Source organism: Cupressus sempervirens, chromosome 7 (assembly GCF_028749045.1).
Source record: "Cupressus sempervirens isolate cs-2001-9-10 chromosome 7, ASM2874904v1, whole genome shotgun sequence".
Classification (NCBI taxonomy): Eukaryota; Viridiplantae; Streptophyta; class Pinopsida; order Cupressales; family Cupressaceae; genus Cupressus; species Cupressus sempervirens.
In genome coordinates, this window is record NC_143124.1 from 65,479,222 (window position 1) to 65,496,380 (window position 17,159).

The 17,159-nt window shown below is 31.1% G+C and overlaps 1 pseudogene across 1 annotated transcript; it reads right to left on the bottom strand.

The window, feature by feature from the left end:
- Positions 1-12,865: 12,865 nt before the first annotated feature.
- Positions 12,866-16,621, bottom strand: LOC149545498 (disease resistance protein Roq1-like; annotated as a pseudogene). The gene is made up of 5 exons (XR_016353593.1): positions 15,896-16,621; positions 14,621-15,799; positions 14,238-14,507; positions 13,306-14,126; positions 12,866-13,156 (listed from the first exon to the last, which is right to left on the bottom strand). The product of XR_016353593.1 is annotated as a disease resistance protein Roq1-like (transcript).
- Between the last annotated feature and the right edge of the window lie 538 nt (positions 16,622-17,159).

Consider the following 17,159-nt stretch of genomic DNA (forward strand, 5'->3'; position numbering starts at 1 on the left):
TGTTTGGTGCACTTGAAATTCGACTAGGAATATGTTAATCTATTGTTTGGTTGTACAAAACTAGAATAGGAATAAGGTTAAGTTTTGTATTTTTAAAAACATTTTTCTTAATTTTTTTTAATTTATTATTTTTTTAGTTAATTCATTTTCATTTTCATTTTTTTAAACAAATAGATATAATTTAAAAAAATGTTATTAAAAAAAAAAAATTTTAAAATTTAACAAAAAAAATTCAAAAAGTAAAAGTTAAAAAAAAGAACGGAAATTTTTTTTTTTTTAAATTCAAAAAAAAAATAAATAACAGATATTTTTTGGCATAGACATATGCTCATTTTAGGGGCAAAATTGGAATATGTCTTCCTATTTCCAATTCCGATTGAGCTTATCAAACACCGAATATAAAACATATTCTAATTTCGTTTTCCTATTCCACTCATATTCCAACAACCAAACGGAGCCTTAGGGTGGTTCTCTTTTAACTCCTAATATATTCATTGAATATATTATGGTCTATGTAGCATTGTGGAATGTAAACTATTGTAAGGATTTCTGTCATAGAGAAGCTAATGTCATGGATTGCAAACTCAAAGTAATTGAAATTTACTTTTATTAGATCAATTTTAAATAAGTTTTTTTACTAATATGACGTATTAACTAATAATTTTATAAAAAAATTAAATATTTATTTGATGTAGATATTATTTTGGAATAGATAAGATATATATGGGGATGGGCTAATCTTTAGACAAAACACACTAAAGACAAAGCAAAGTCAAATTACTTTTTCTAGATTCATGAAAGTGTATAGATTTTTTTCAAATTTTTTTTGTTGTTTTCGAATACACACTATGCAATTTTCAAAAAAATCTATGATGTTTTCAATTTTTTTAAAATTGGTCAACTGTACAATTTGTAGGGAGGACAGCCACGTTCATGTGTGTGTGTATTTATGTATGTATGTATGTGTGTGTATATATACATACATATACATATATACATATATATATATATAGATATATGTATATGTATATGTATATGTATATATCTATATATCTATATATACATATATACATATATGTATAGATATATATGTATATATGTATGTATATATGTATATATATACATACATATATGTATTTATACATATCTATATACATATACATATGTATATATACATATCTATATACACACACATATACATATACATGTGTATATATACGTGTGTGTGTGTGTGTGCGAAGTATGATGCATGATGTTGCAATTATAAGAATTTATATTTCATAAGTTATACTCAACATTCTTATAGATATTTTGATAAAATTTATATTTAAAATTACAAGAGATTTCACATTTTATCATTATTCAAATTCTCATTATAATAATAATAAAATGGATAAACATATCTTGCCCATCAACTCTATAAAGTTAAAATGAAAATTAATTTACTAAATTTCACAATTTTATTAGAAAAACATGATGGCAAGAACTCCTTTGAGATATAATACATTGATGGTATACGATGTTGTACATGACCCTACAAATTTGTCAATTTTTTAAGCACAATTCCTAATAAATTTGTAGACTTATTTGAGAAACTTCTTACCTCTTCTCCATGTAGATTCCATTAGTTAATTATTAGGCTCCTTTTAGGTTGGGTTTATTATGTGCAGTCCTCTAAACTAGAAAGGTGCAAAGAATAAGCCAATAGATCATTGTAAAGAAGAAATTATCGTCCATAATAATATCCACTTTGTATGTAATGAAGTAGTAGTACTATTGCACCATCGTTTAGTGTAGATTGCTTATGAGCATAGCATTCAAATGCATTAGAATACATTAAAAAAATGTCGGTTATGTGACTATAAATATTATTTATCTCCTCTTCTTAGTCTACTATGTACCGTAGTTATCATTCCAAACAATTGTAATGAGTAGAATGCTTCTTAGCATGTGTATGACTTTGAAAATATAAAGATAAAAAGGTATTGAATGAACTCCAAAGAAAATTGCTTCAATATAATTAGAGAGGGTTTTATTAAGTGGATTAATGGAAAAAGTGTTTTGTCATTGAATTGAGCAATAAACTCATTGTAAATTATACTGACAAATCAGAATATGAAAACAGTTGATTGTAGTAAAGATGCACAAGAAGACTAATGAAAAATAATGAAATGATGATCTAGATGACCTAATACAATAAAAAAAAATTAATTTATAATCAAAATAATGTATTAAATGTAACTTAGACCATCATAGCATTTTGTTCACACAACATTGGCACAACATAGTAAAAGTATAAATTGAATTCAACAACTTAAGTGTACAATAGGGAAAAAATAATAATTTGTTAATTATTAAAAAGGAAGATAAAACAAAAATGTATGTAAAAATGATTTTATAGTTCCTACCCATAGTTTTCTTTTATGTTATATTATCAAATTCTTTTAGGCTAGCTTTCATGGTTATGTGCTAAGATTTAGTGGTACTCGGTTACCTGATTTGGTTGATGTTATGCTCATACTTAGATTATATATTTGATTGGCTACTTTATACTTGAATATTTCATGTGTTCATTGTTATTCTATTGATGATGATGCTTTGTATATTTCATATAGTGATTTCACATCTTTTTATGATGATAGTTATATGGATGATTTATGTAAAGTTTTATGGTTACTTGTAACATACTTGCATGTGTATGGTGTACATGTATGTTGTACTTTATGTTTCACATATCTAATGTGGTTGAAGGAGGGAGTCGTAGTCACTTGCTAGTCAGGATCTACACAATGTGCAATCCCCCACCATCACCTATTTATTTCAGATACATATGCATATGTACATGTTTAGTTTTTATGTAGATTGTAGGTATTAGGCATTGACATCCCTGAATTGCCAAGATGAGTGTGTCATATTGCAATATCTCAATGGTAAAAGAGAGGAGATAGTTCTCAAGGCCAAATCCCAAACCTTGAACCAATTGTCCTAAAATATAGGACAATTATCTAAGTTATTTATCTTTCCAAATTCATCAAGTGATGTGAATTTGAGAATTTTATCCTTTGAGTTTGATTCATACTTTATCATTTTGATGAGTTTTCTATTGAATTTGTGGATTTAGTGTGGTTTTCAGATATAATTATTATTATTTTTAAAAGCTATTATTAAATTATTTAATTAAACAAAAAATTATAAAGAAAAAATAATTTAAAAAATAATTAAATGGAAGAAATCAATTTTAAATATTTAATTAAAAGACTAAATTTGGCATAATTATATTAATTTAATTTAATTATAATGAATTTATAAGCTGCATTTAAATAATGAATTTTAAATATTATTACTTAAATTAATAAATATGTTTTCTAAAAATATCTTCTTATCTAATTAAAAAAAGTGGGAATAATTTAAATAAATTGTATTCTAATAAAACAAAAAAAACATGCACAAGGGAATCAAATAAATTAAAATAAAAAAGGAAGAGGCCTTTGCATGTTTGTAAACCCAAAAACAGTAAGAGGAGTTCAACTCTTTATTAATAAATGGAAGCTCATTTTGGAGGAGAAATTTTTGGAAGGATTTGGGAGATAGTAATTTTTGCAATCATTGTGCTTTTGTTAGATTGTAGCATCAAATTGAGGTAGGAATTATGTAGAATTCATTGTAGTAAATCTCTCATTATACCTCTGTCTTCTTTGTGCTTGGAAAATGACAAATTGTTGTCAATCTAAAAAGTTTTTACATTATTTAATTTCCATAAAATTGTGGATTTTGATAATATCTATGAGATTTACAATTTAGAAAACCCTCATTAGAAGAATTAAATTTAGAAAAATAAACCTTGAAATCCCAGCTAAGGTTTGAAATTATATATTTAAAAAATCTGATTTGAAATGTACATATCTAACTACTAGAAGCTCTTGTCCCTATTGACCACTTGATAAAAATATAAAAAATAATTCATATATAATTAAATACTTAGCACAATAAATGATAATTAATATGTTAAATATTTAAAAATTACATATTTTTTGTGTTATGTTAGTAAAGTAATGAAAGGTAGAGATTTTCTTTTAAAAAATATATAAATAAATAAAAATGGGAGGTGGGAGCCATGACCCCCATACACCCCTTCCTTCTCTCCTCCACCTTGTGGCTACCCTAGTAGTCAAAGACTACCATGACAAAGGAGGCTACCAAGGTGGCCAAGGATGCACATAGGCCTTGGATTGTGTAGCAACCAACCCCATAGCTTGAGGTTTATAATTTTTTTTAAAGTTCTAAATTTTTTTTCTATATATAGTAAATTATTTTTAATTGTTATTCTTTTATAATTAGTTTTTTTAAAACTATAATAAGTATAGGTAATTTTATTATATAGTCTAAAATTAATAAGTTTTAAATGTAATTTAGTTATAACTAAATTTAATTATATTTGGAATATATTTAAAATTGGATTTAAATTTATTTAAATATGAATCTTTAGAATGTATCATCAAATGGAAATTATATGTAAAATGTCAAATACACTATTTATTTTTCTTGTATACCATGTGTACTATTATTATAATTTAGTACCCACTTAGATATTAGGGAAGGCATAGATGATTAAGCTATCCACGTGAGGTTTATATTTGATCAATCTAAACCTAAAACCTTATCCAAGTGAGAAACCATTATATAGTTGAAAAAACTTAAAATTGAACCAAATTGATTTTTATGGACTTATATCATAAACCAAAATAACTAAATAAATACAATTATTTTAAATGAATGTGAAATTGTCATATTTTATCTTGTAATAGGTTTTGGGGGAACCTAGTATTTTGATGAGTTAGGCATGTTTATTAGAGGCTTGGAAAGTGATTGAGTTATTATGTTGCTATGTGATGTTGTTTAGTCTTGATTATTTCATTCCCAACCTTTGTGATGCAGTCATATGTTTCTATGGTGAGAACCAATTCTCTATGTAAGCTCATGTTGTGATTTTCCTATTATAACCTTTGAGGTTTTATCATTTATCTATTATGCTTTCTAATTGCTCTTGTAGGACTATGTGGTTATTATGATTTTATGAGATATTTTGTTATGAGGTTAGGGTAGGTTATCTTTGTGTATGTTGGGAAGTGGTTTGCAATGAATGATGGAAACCTTAAGAGTCTGCATAGGTAACATGTTCTAAGTTGTTTTACTAAGTGATATTATTTCATTAATGGGGTTTAAATGAATTAACAAGAGTCAATATGAGACTAATTCTGCATAAGAAAGGATACTAATTTTGCAGAGTCACTAGGGGTTCAAAGTCTAGAGAGGCTACCAGGGTAGCCTTATAGTTGACTCATGTGATGACACTTACCGACATGCATATTAGGTTACTTAACATTTCTTTGGTTCCTTTTAGATTAGATGTTACTTACGTACTTGGTACCTTTGAGATAGATTGCATTCAATATTCCTTGACCTAGATTCTTGTTATGACTTTTGGGTAAAGGATTATTTTATTAAGAGGGAATTGAAGAGAACATAGATAATTGACAAGGAAAGATTACTAGTATCTAGTGTATGATAGAGAATCTAGATCCTAAAACCCCCATGTCTTTGCAACTTTAAGGTTGTGAGATTGTTCTATGGAAGAACACCCTGAGAAATTGGAGACGACTTGATGACAAGTGCCCCAACAAATTGGATGTTGTCTTGGTAAATAGAAAAAGATTCAATTGGTGCTTCTTTTAGTATTATCATTGTTGGTGTTTAGATTTTAAATAAATCAAACTCATTAGATTTAGGATGGTTTTAGAAGCATTAAAAATTCACCATTCACAAGGTTGGTCATGTTTTAACTCAAAGCTATATGAAAGATTTATATTAATGTTAATATTTTTCAAAATATGGAAACTTAATGCAATTTACATATTGCCATATTTTGTAAAGTTGAAGAAAATTATATATTTAAAATATACAATCTAATTTTATTTATTATGTTTAGGATTTTAAATATGTTAATTAAATTATTAGATTTTAAGTTTATTAGTTAATAGGTTATTTTTGTGTGTGAATTGTTCATTGTCATTAAAGGTTTGCAGTTAGATAGTTCTCATGTGAATATAAAGGATGTATTTTTTAGGTGCTAGTTTCCATTGATGAGTTGAGCATGCTTTATTTAGCCAACTCTATACATTAGACTATTGTTTTCCTCAAAATAATCTAATTGTGATATCATATTGCAAAGGCATCTAACATAATTGCTTACTCCCTCAAAAATTCTATAAATTGTCAAATATTAGGAAATCAACCTAAGATTAGAAGGTATATATATCCTTTGTCTATCTCAAGAACTCATTGTGCACCCAAGTTTTGTGACTAATTGTTGTTTCCATAGACATAATGCAATCAAGTCCCTAATCAAGTAAGAAATCTATATATGAAGGAATTTAAATCATGTATTTTGGGGCACAAACACAAGCTTTAAGGGAAGTTAATATTTGGTAATTCTATTTCTTAATGGATTCATTGCATTTAAATAAATTGTTAATAGGAATGTAGAGGATTAAGCTTACATAAGCTCCTAACTGTGTTTGTCAATAGTTCTAAGGGCTACATTATTTTTCCCTTCCCAAATTCAAATCAGTTCAACTTTTAAATAAAAGTAACAATAAAAAATATCTTTTTAAAAGGGGTATTATAGTCTTCAAAATTATAATGGAAGTAGATTCCATTGTCATGGTTTAAATATTAAGAAGGAAATGACATGTGTGTGTCTGTGTGTGTCATTTCCTTCTTAATATTTAGTACTAAATTTTTGTGGAAGACATTCAAGCTTAAATTTAGATTTAGATTGTAGTGCCTGCCCCTAGTTCGCATTTTGTTATCATTGTTGAACTCTTTTAGAGCTAGTTTTATGTTGTTGGTTAGCAATATTATTTTGAGATTATCAGATATTGTGCTATGGATTCAGTTGATATGTGATGAGATTACTTAGGATCTACATTTTATGTATGTATGATGATTATTTTTAGTATTCGCAATTATTGATGATGATTATTACATTGCTTTCAGTTATTAATGATGATTAATAAGATGATTTATTATCATATGTGTTTTCTTATGGATACTTACCCCATACTTGCATGTGTATGGTGTGCATGTTTGCTTTGTGTGTTTTCTTTTGTATGGTGTGTCTGGTGTGGTTAAGGAAGGGAGTCGTAGTCACCTACTATTCGGGATCTACATGATGCACCACTTCCTGCCATTGTCTGTTTAGTTTAGTATATATTGTGCTTGTACATGCATGGTTTTTATGTAGGTTGCAGGTACCGAGTATCGACTTCCTTGAATTGCCAGGATGAGCGTACCCTATCACATTATCTCAATGATAAGAGAGGGAAGATAAATTCTCAAGTCCAAATCCCAACCCTTTAAGCCATTTGTTCTAATTAAAAATTTAGGACAAGTATCTGAGTTGAATACCCTTCGAATACGTTGGAATAACGTAATTCGTGATATTAACCCTTGGTTTGATTTTGTATGTATTTTGGCTATGATGGGTTTTCATATTTTTACCTTATGAGTCTTTGATGTATTTTCTATTAATTAAGCCTAATTAAAAAGATTTAATTAATGGCTTAATTTAATGAAAAATTAATATGATATATTAATATTTATTTTATTTAATTAATTGGGAAATTAATTAAATAAAATAATTAAATTTGAAAATAAAAAGTTAAAAGTTTAAATTTGGAATGTGACAATATTTATTTTAATAATAATATATATTTGGAGCTCATCTTCAAAATAAATAACTAAATAATATTATTATTAAAGCTAATAAATATTTTAGCAATTAAGTTTTGGAAAATAAAATTTAAAAGTGAAAAATATATTTAAAATTATTAAGAGATTCTAGATTTCATGTGCTTAAAATATAAATATATTAAGATTGAAAAGTGAAATTATAAAAGTTAGTGCATGAGATTTAATAAATAAATTAAATTGGGAAGGGTAAATTAATTATTATATTAATTAATGTGTATTATTTGCTCACATAGGAGTTGGCAAATTCTCGAGAGTTGTCATGTAGACAACACAGGAGTTTGTACTCTAAGAATGCACAAGTTGTCTACACTTAGGAGTTAGCATTTTTATTTGAGCACATGGTGTCTACAACCTTAAGACTTATCTAGAAGGTTGGAGAAGACTCATGCTTGGTTGTCATGCTTATCTTCTAATTGTATCTAGAGACACTCTAGATGCATCTTAGAGGCCTTTAAATAGAGGTGCTCCTAGTGTGTTTGGACAAGCTTAAAAGGAAAGCTTAAATGGAAGCTATAAGACACTAGCTAAAATGGAAGCTTCAAAGCTTACATGCATTGGAGAAGCTCAAATGCTCATATGTCTCTACTTGCTTCTATGCTTCTTCTAGCACTTCTAGTCACTTGGAGGATTCGATTGGCTTGGATCTTGGAAGGATTGCAAATGATGGAGAAGGAAAGGATTTTCTATGGACTTTTGAGGCATGACAAAATTAACATCAATGTCCAGGTGCACTCGTGATAATCGCATATTCTCTTTGCACTATTTCTCTTCCTATCTTTATCATGTCTATGTGTCTGAATACTCTTATGATTGAATCTATAATTGAAATTGGTATCTAGATATGTATTTATTTGGTTTGAGAAGGAAACATTAGAAAACTCTAGATCCAATTAAAGAGATATTAGATCTAAACAGGTTTGGGTTCGAATTAGAATTAAATTGAGAAAGGTGATTTCAAATCTATAGTTAAACCTATTGGATAGATTTATGGATGTGTTAGTAAAAAAAAAATGACAAAAATATATATATATATATTGAATTATTAATTTGAGTATTGAGGAATTAGAATATGAAGTCTAATGGTTGACTTTTAACGTTAATATATATTAAATAATTATGAGATGGTAATCTATAAAGATGTTTAATGATGATTATTATAGTAATGTAAATCAAGAGACTTTAAATGATATGGGACTTAATTGACAAAGGTCAAAATCATTGTTATAATATTTAATAACCTAGTCATGATCTGGATTTGTTAATACGTTATGTATTAGTTAGTTAAATATTAACTAATGAGTTTATAGAAGGATTCTATAGATAGAGTATTTATAGTTTGAAAATTTTATTATTTATTAATGTTTGTAAGGACTAACAAACTATTAATAAATAATGGTTTAAATAGTTATCAATAAATTCGATTAGATTTAATCTAGTGGAGATTATTTAATGATTAAAGTTTTGTAAAGATAATAGTTTTTGGATTTGAAGTATAATCGATTTGTAATCAATTGATATTCATTGAGTTGATATTATAACTATGATATTAATAATTAAGTTGCGCGATAGAGTTTTATTTGAAATATGATAATGCGAATTGTCTAGGGAATGTAGATATTCTTTGTGAGATGACAAATGTGGTTACACGGAATTATTATTAAGATTTCTAATATAGCTTGTATTTAAATAGTATCAAGATATTATTATTGAATTATTAATAGGATCATTTGAGTATTGAATTATAGTTGACTTTTAACTTACAAAATTATAGTTAGTTATTAGTCAACTGATATTAATTGGAGCGTTGCTATGATTATGTAATTATTAATTAAATCAATTACTGAGAGTTAATTTGATTTAATTAATAATTAAGTTATGTAATGAAGATTTAATTGATATAATTCTTTTAATGAGATTGTAGAAATATTGATATCAAGTTGATAGGTCTTATTCTTATGACTTGAATAACAACTTTGGATATTTTAATGGTGAAGACTTAGTAATATATAATTGAGAATTATTAGAATGTTGAAAGGTCATAGATTGTGCACCTATGAGAATTGATTGATTAAATTGATCATTTTAATAAAGTTATAATCTTCTTATTTGAAGACTAATAACTTGCTTTCTTATAACCTAAATGAATAATGATCTTTTGATTATGTTGAAATGTAGAAGTAACATTAAGGAAGAGTTATTCAAATTAGTAATATGGATCTTAGCAAATAAAGCAATTGATTTAATGAGTAAATAATTATCCTTAAGTTATTCTTAGCATAATGCTATCAGGAAACAAATGGGTTGACTTGTAAGTCAAATGATGAAAATTAGACACTTGAAGTATACTTGCAAACAAAGAAGTGAAACCCCTACACATTGTTCAACTGTGAGATTTTAGCAAAACCAAAACATGTGTTTGCATCGTGTATTCTATATGCTTCTTGTTTTGGGTTTTCGGTTGACTAGTGTTGACCAGCCCTAGGTTGTTACCAGAGGCTCGGGGGTTATGAGATGTGATGGCATGTTGATCTTATTTGGTCTCGATTTTTATAAGCCCAACCATGGTAATGTGATCGTATGCTCTATGAAATGTTTGTATTTGTTCATCAGTCTTCATGTGTGAAGCTGAGATGTATGTGTATGAGATACTTGAGCTAACCATTTTTGAGTCATCGATCAGTTATCTTTGGATTACTTTCTAGTCACCATGATGGGATTGAAATGTGGATTTATTCTTGATGATGTCATGTTGTAACATGTTTTGACTCAACCATTTTGGAGTCTTTGATCAGTATGATTTTGAGATATTCTTGGTTGCTTGTTGAAAAACCAATGGATGTGATGATTTATTTTGGTTATTGAGAACCAATGGATACTTATGATTATCAGTGATGCCTTCAGTTGCCAATAGAGAACTGTTGTGGTCATGATTTTCTATGGATGTTTTTTCAGATGCTCATGGAGATTCGATGATTCTTATCTTGGTGATTTGATGATTCTTATTATGGATATTTGATGCTTTTATCATGGATATTTAATGATTCTTTTATGGATTATCTTTTGGATTTCTTTACAGTCGCTTGTACAGGACTGTGATGATTTTATGATGCCATGAGCATTAGGGTAGGTAATCTACTTGTAGTGTCAGAAAGTGGCTTGCAATGGGGGCCGGGGCCCTAAGTGGCTGCCAGGGTAACTCATTGTAAGTTTGGTTAATAAGTGATAACATTTACACACTAAATGGGGATTAAATGAACCTAAAAAGATAATTGTTTTGGTTCTCGCCCATGCCTTGAGCACTTGTACAGGCTAGGATCGGAGTAGTGAGACGCATGGTTGCGACCTTGCAATCCATAGTATGCCTCGTCAGTATGAGAGGATACTAGTGGCTGCATGAGATCTGTATGGACCCGTGGAGTTTAGCTAACTGCCAGGGTAACTTGTACGAGATAAATGCGATGACACTTTCCCGTTTGCAGATTAGGTTTCTTACATGTCATTGTGTGCCTTTGGGAATTAGATGTCAATTTTGTGTGTGTTGGAACCTTTGAGTTAGTATGCTTTTAAGATTCCTGGACTTATAGAGATTTATACTTTGTGATTTTGATAGCCTATTTGGGACTTGAGATTATCTCCTCAGCACAGTGGGAGTGGATCATTTAGGTACCACGCAGTCGGGTGGTAGTGTTTTATCACTCTTATCATTTGAGATCCATTTAGACACTGTGGCTGGAGTATTATTGGTTGGTATTTATCTTCATTCTATTCTTGGATCATTATGATAGATGATATACCTTATGATGGATGTATTTATTGGTATGTTTCTTATATTGATGGTTTGCATATGTTAGATGATGGTATCCTATGCTTTACTTTGCATGTTAGTAGGATGTTTTTAGGAGTGACATTCCTACTATGATAATACCGATGATCTCTTCGGTGCTTTGGAATGTTACGCACGGAGGGATGGCTAGGATCCATGATGGTCTAATGATGCTATTAACGGTTGGGAGGAACCGTGCACTTAGTTTATTATGTTTGTGATCTATGGTTATCTCTTATGATGGATGTTTATATCTTTATGATGATGATGTATCATGTATGGTTATGGTTTCATTATACATCATGGATTAATATTGGATGATGTACTTTAATTACATGAAAGTTTATTCTTTTGAGTTTTTCATACCTTGTAACATGTACAGTGGATGATTGAGCAATTGAAAATGTAATTTATGAATACTGAATGTATCATTGTTATTTCATAAGGATGTGATGTTAGATGAATAGTTATGATTAGATGTGATTCAACGTTAAGGGATCTTTAAAGAATGTAATCTATTATGTTATGTTATGTTATTTTTAGTTGGATGTTACTATTGCTTCCGCAAGTGTTGTGTATGGTGTTACTTTCATGTTTTTTTTTAAAAAAATTGTTTGGCAAACTTAGTGAAATACTTTGGATCCCTTGGCGGGGCATTACATTCTTGTAGTATAGAAATATTTGATAAGTTATTTTTTCAAATATATTTATCATGTAAAATAAGAATTGAAAGTGAATGCATTAGAGGAACAATATTGACCATTATGATTTCTTATAACAATTTTGAAAATAAAATTTTATAATACTTTTTAAATTGTAAAATTTATTAAATATATTATATCTTGCTATCAATCATCACATAAATTTCGTTCCAAAAGACTAGTTTGAACACAAATACTAGCATAAAGTGACTTCATTCTCATAGAGCTTATCAACAACTCTACTTAGTGCATCCTAAATTTTATTTTCTTCACCTTTCATCACTGGCATCATTACCATTTTCAGCATTACATCTTTGAGTGAACAAAGGTAATCAAAAGCAAAGCAATATCCTTTGTTAAGAATGTAACTGTATATTTCGTCTTCCTTGGTAATTACCGAAGTAACCCTCCATTGGCCTTGGCGGACCCCAAATTTCAACCATGGAGTAATATCACATTCACGGATGAGGTTGTTAATAGTCACTGTTGCCGTAGGGCCAACCTTAAACATCACACACTAAGGGAAGAATTAAGCTTGGAAATATAAAGTCAACTTTGACTATATAATACTTTTGGTCTAAGAATTAAGCTTAGTGTGTGATGTTTAAGCCGTTCCTGCCTTAAGAGTATTAACCACAATAACAGCACACAAGACGACTGCGCTCACCATATATCTACCCATATAATCACATGTGTTACCAAACCCATGTTCGACGACTGAATTGTGGCGAATAAAGTCGCGGAATATATTTGTATTGACTTTTGACTCCGCTCCATCTCCGGCTCTCCCCATTACTTCAATAAAGTCTGACGGCAGCTTCTGCATGAAACAAACAAAATCTCAGTATATTATTGACTGATTACTTAATGATTAATATGAAATCAAGGCCATCTTTCGACAGCATAGGGAAAGTCAAAGAGGAACTTAAAACTTCAGAATGAAAATTAAGAATCTCGGAAATTCAATACCTCCATATTGAGAATACAGTCGCGAATACTCATATTGCTGCAATATAAAAGCTGCATTCTCTCCAATGAACATATTTTTGTATCTGGTGTCTTCTCCAGCTTCGGACAGTCTATAATGCTCAATTTTACAAGTTGCCAAAATATTCCAGATATGCTGATCAAACTTTTGCAGCCTTTCACTTCAATCCTCTTCAGCATGGGGAGATTCGAAATTATACAAAATTTCAGAGAGCTGAGTCGAGCAAGGCATAACTCCTCAATATTTTCACAGCTACTAATTTCAGATAATCCTATCACAGTTTTCAGGTTCTCACAATTATAAATCTTAATTATTTCTAGGTACCTGAGTTGAGCAAAATTTAACTCCTCGAGCCCGCTACATTTAGTAATGTTCAATAATACTAGCCTCCTAAGATTAGACATTTCTTGACACTTTTCAGATGAGGAAAATTGTAAATTCTAATGAGTTGGAGGCCACTGGGTCTCACAAAACTTATCTTCTCTAGGCTCGCACACATGACAATGTTCATTTCTACTAGCTTTGGAAGCTCAGATATTCCTTTCACAGTTTTCAGATCGTAACATTCAACAATTCTAATCTTTTCTAGACAAACGAGTCGAAGAATACTTAACTGCTCCAGCTTCCGACATTTACAAATGTTCAACTCTACTAGCTTGTTGAGATCAGATATTCCGGTGATGCTTTTCAGATTCATACAATCATCAATTGTAATTTCTTCAAGGCAACGGAGAAACCCCAAATCTAACTCCTTCAGCCTCCGCTGCTTGCAGATCCGTAGCTCTTTTAGCTGGAAGGGCGCCTAATAATCAGAAGAAAGGGCGTTTTTTAAATTTTAAATTCCGATTTTAAATAGAATTCATCTAGTTTAATGATTTTTCTCGATTACGAAGGAATCACCTTTCAGACATACCTGTACATCTTTCTGCCAGAAACTCTTCAGACCTCCACCAGAGATTTTGAAAGTTTGCAAATTTGGCAGAGGAATACATACAGGAAGGTTTGTGACTATATGCTCTCGAAAATTGACCTCAAGCCATAGTAAAGTGGGTGACAGTACCTCGGCATCATTGTCTGATTCCCCTAGAAAATATTTAACATGGAAAAGTTCCGACGGAGACATAAAAGTATGCAGACATCGGCCTTTGGTTTGGCTGAAGATGCTTTCACTTCCCTTTGATATCTGCAATGATAGAAAAATTAGAGATTCTTATACGTAGTAAGATCTTAAAGATTTCCAATATGATCATGAGTGGTCAGATGACATGGAAGAAGAGATCCGAGGGACAAACATACCAATGGCTTACAGTGCTGAGTGCGCCACAAGCGACAAGGATGGTTGAGTTCGTCTGCCATTTCTCGTCCCAAGTCCCGCAAATGGTCATGCATTCTCAATACAGATGTTTCTTCATCACTAGTCTCTCCGTAGAAATTGATTCTTTTCGGGTTGAATTTATAATTATTTATTTCTTCAACCAGACATTTGTTTTTCAGTCTTCGCAGTGCGTGTTGAGGGCTCCATCTCGATCCTTCCCATACTCTTATGGCGTCCTTCTTCAATTCTCCTATGTAGAAGCATGCCACATCCATGAAATTTTGTTTTTCTTCAATGTCCAATGTGTCAGTGCTTATTCTTACTCTCTTGAGTATGTCTTGAGACAGGGTCTTTTTAACTTTTTCCAATTCTAACTCCCAAAACTTCTGATCCTCGCCATGAACATGACTGCCCAGAACTTGAAGTGACAGCGGTAAACCGCCACAGACTTGAACGAAGAGGTTAACGAGCTTCTCGAATCCAGTTAATGGATAGCATTGGCTAAACGAGTGCCAGCAGAACAGCTCCTTCGCCTCATTTGTATCCAATCCTTTCAAATGATAACCAACAGTGATTCCTGCGCTTATGAGCACTCCTCATCATGAGTTGTAACTATTATCAAACTATTGCCACATCTATTCAGCATATCCCAAATCATTAGGGCATCTAACTGTTCCTTGTGATCAATATCATCTACAATAATTAGGAAGCTCTGATTGCCACTCCTTGCAAAACGGTTGCTTAGACAGCTTGTGCCATCCTCTACGCTTGGAAAGCTTGGGAGACCTTTTTCGTCATAGAGTCCTCTGAGGAGCTTCATTTGCAAAGCAGGCAGATCTTTCGTCACAGAGCCTTCTCGAACATCAAACAAAAAACAGGAGCGACTGTAATCTGAACGCTTTCTGTTGAAAAATTCATTGGACAGAGTTGTCTTTCCAACTCCGCCCATGCCAAAAATACCAACAATCTTAGACTTCCCTTCTTTTTGTCTGTTCATCTCGCACTGACTTTCACAATCCTGTACAAGCTTATTAATGCATTCGTTTTGAAAATCTTCTAAAAGCTCGGAAAGTCCTACTGGATATTTGGCAACATGTAAACATCTCTTTCTTTGTACTTCCTTCTGCACAGCTATCACTATCTTCTCGCAGTCACTGAAACTTTTAAATAATACAGGGGAAATTCAGCGAGAAGTAAAATTTGCATCACTTTCAAAAAGAAATATTTCATATATCCTGAAGTCATAGAAATATTACCTGTTGAACTCTTCGCCGGCAACAAAGGAAATAGATTGGAGGGCTTTTCTTCAATCCTCAAGCTTTTCCGTTTACCTCTTCTTATTTTCATATTCAGTGAATGTCTTTCCGTACTCCCCCTTTTCTATGTGGCGTAGTGCCGAAGTCTTAACACCGTAGAAAACTGGAATGATCTTAGCTTTGCTCTGCAACATGAGCACCAGCTCCGCCAAGCACCATGGGGACTCTGCATATCCTTTGGAGAAGATGGCTATGTGTGCCAAGGCAGAGTGGATGGCATTGTCAATCATTAAAGGAAACGATTCTCCAAGTTGTTTCTCTTCCGAGTCAAGAAATGCCCTTATGTTTAACCTCTCAAGAGATTTGTAAAGCTCAAGAGCCAGAATGTTTTTCACATCAGGGCCTCTATGATTGATGAAGACATCATATAATCTTGAAGATTCAGAAACCTTCCTCCTCTTGAGGGGTGGTTCGATCGCAGAGAAAGATAAACGACTCTCACCTTGTTTATGGGACGAGGAAAAAGATGCCATGGATGATAAGTTAAATGGAGAAGAGCGCATTGCAGTCAACTAGAGGGGTAGTGGCTAACTAGTAAACTAGAACGTAGAACATACAAAAGAAGTCTGAAAAAAAACTTGGGGTCGATCCATCAAAAGATGTTTAGAAGTTGGCCACGGTCAATATTACAAACTATGGAATATTTCCGTCTATGCAACATACTGGGGCTGCTGGAGTCTTCTTCTACGGTCAACCTCAAGCTACACGTGTTTCACGACTGGAGAGAGCCCATATTTTTCGTTAACATCAATGTGCAAGTCAAATACTTCTTTCCAGCTGGTGGCGTTAAGAGAGAAATTAGGTCGAAAATTTAATTAGTTATATACGTAGGGCATAGAAATCAACTCATGTATTTTCGTTGCCCACAACTCTACATCATTTCCTCATTTCAGAGCCCAGATGACAAGTATGTCAACCGATGGAAGTGGAATTCGGAGGCAATGGCTATATGGCACCAATGTATGACTGTGCCCATTTTTCAATAACTCCATGCTGAAAGTCGTCGTACCCCGACAGCATGTGGAGTGCACCTTAAAAAGGGTATATAACTCCGTGCAGACCCATATTGTAAATTTATTATCAAAAACAATTTGAAATTTTAAAATTTTAAACTTTTTTATTTTAATCTTTTCATTTTACATTCTAAATAGAATAAAGGTAAGTGACGACTTTTCAAACTTTAGTTTAGCATAATATTAAATTA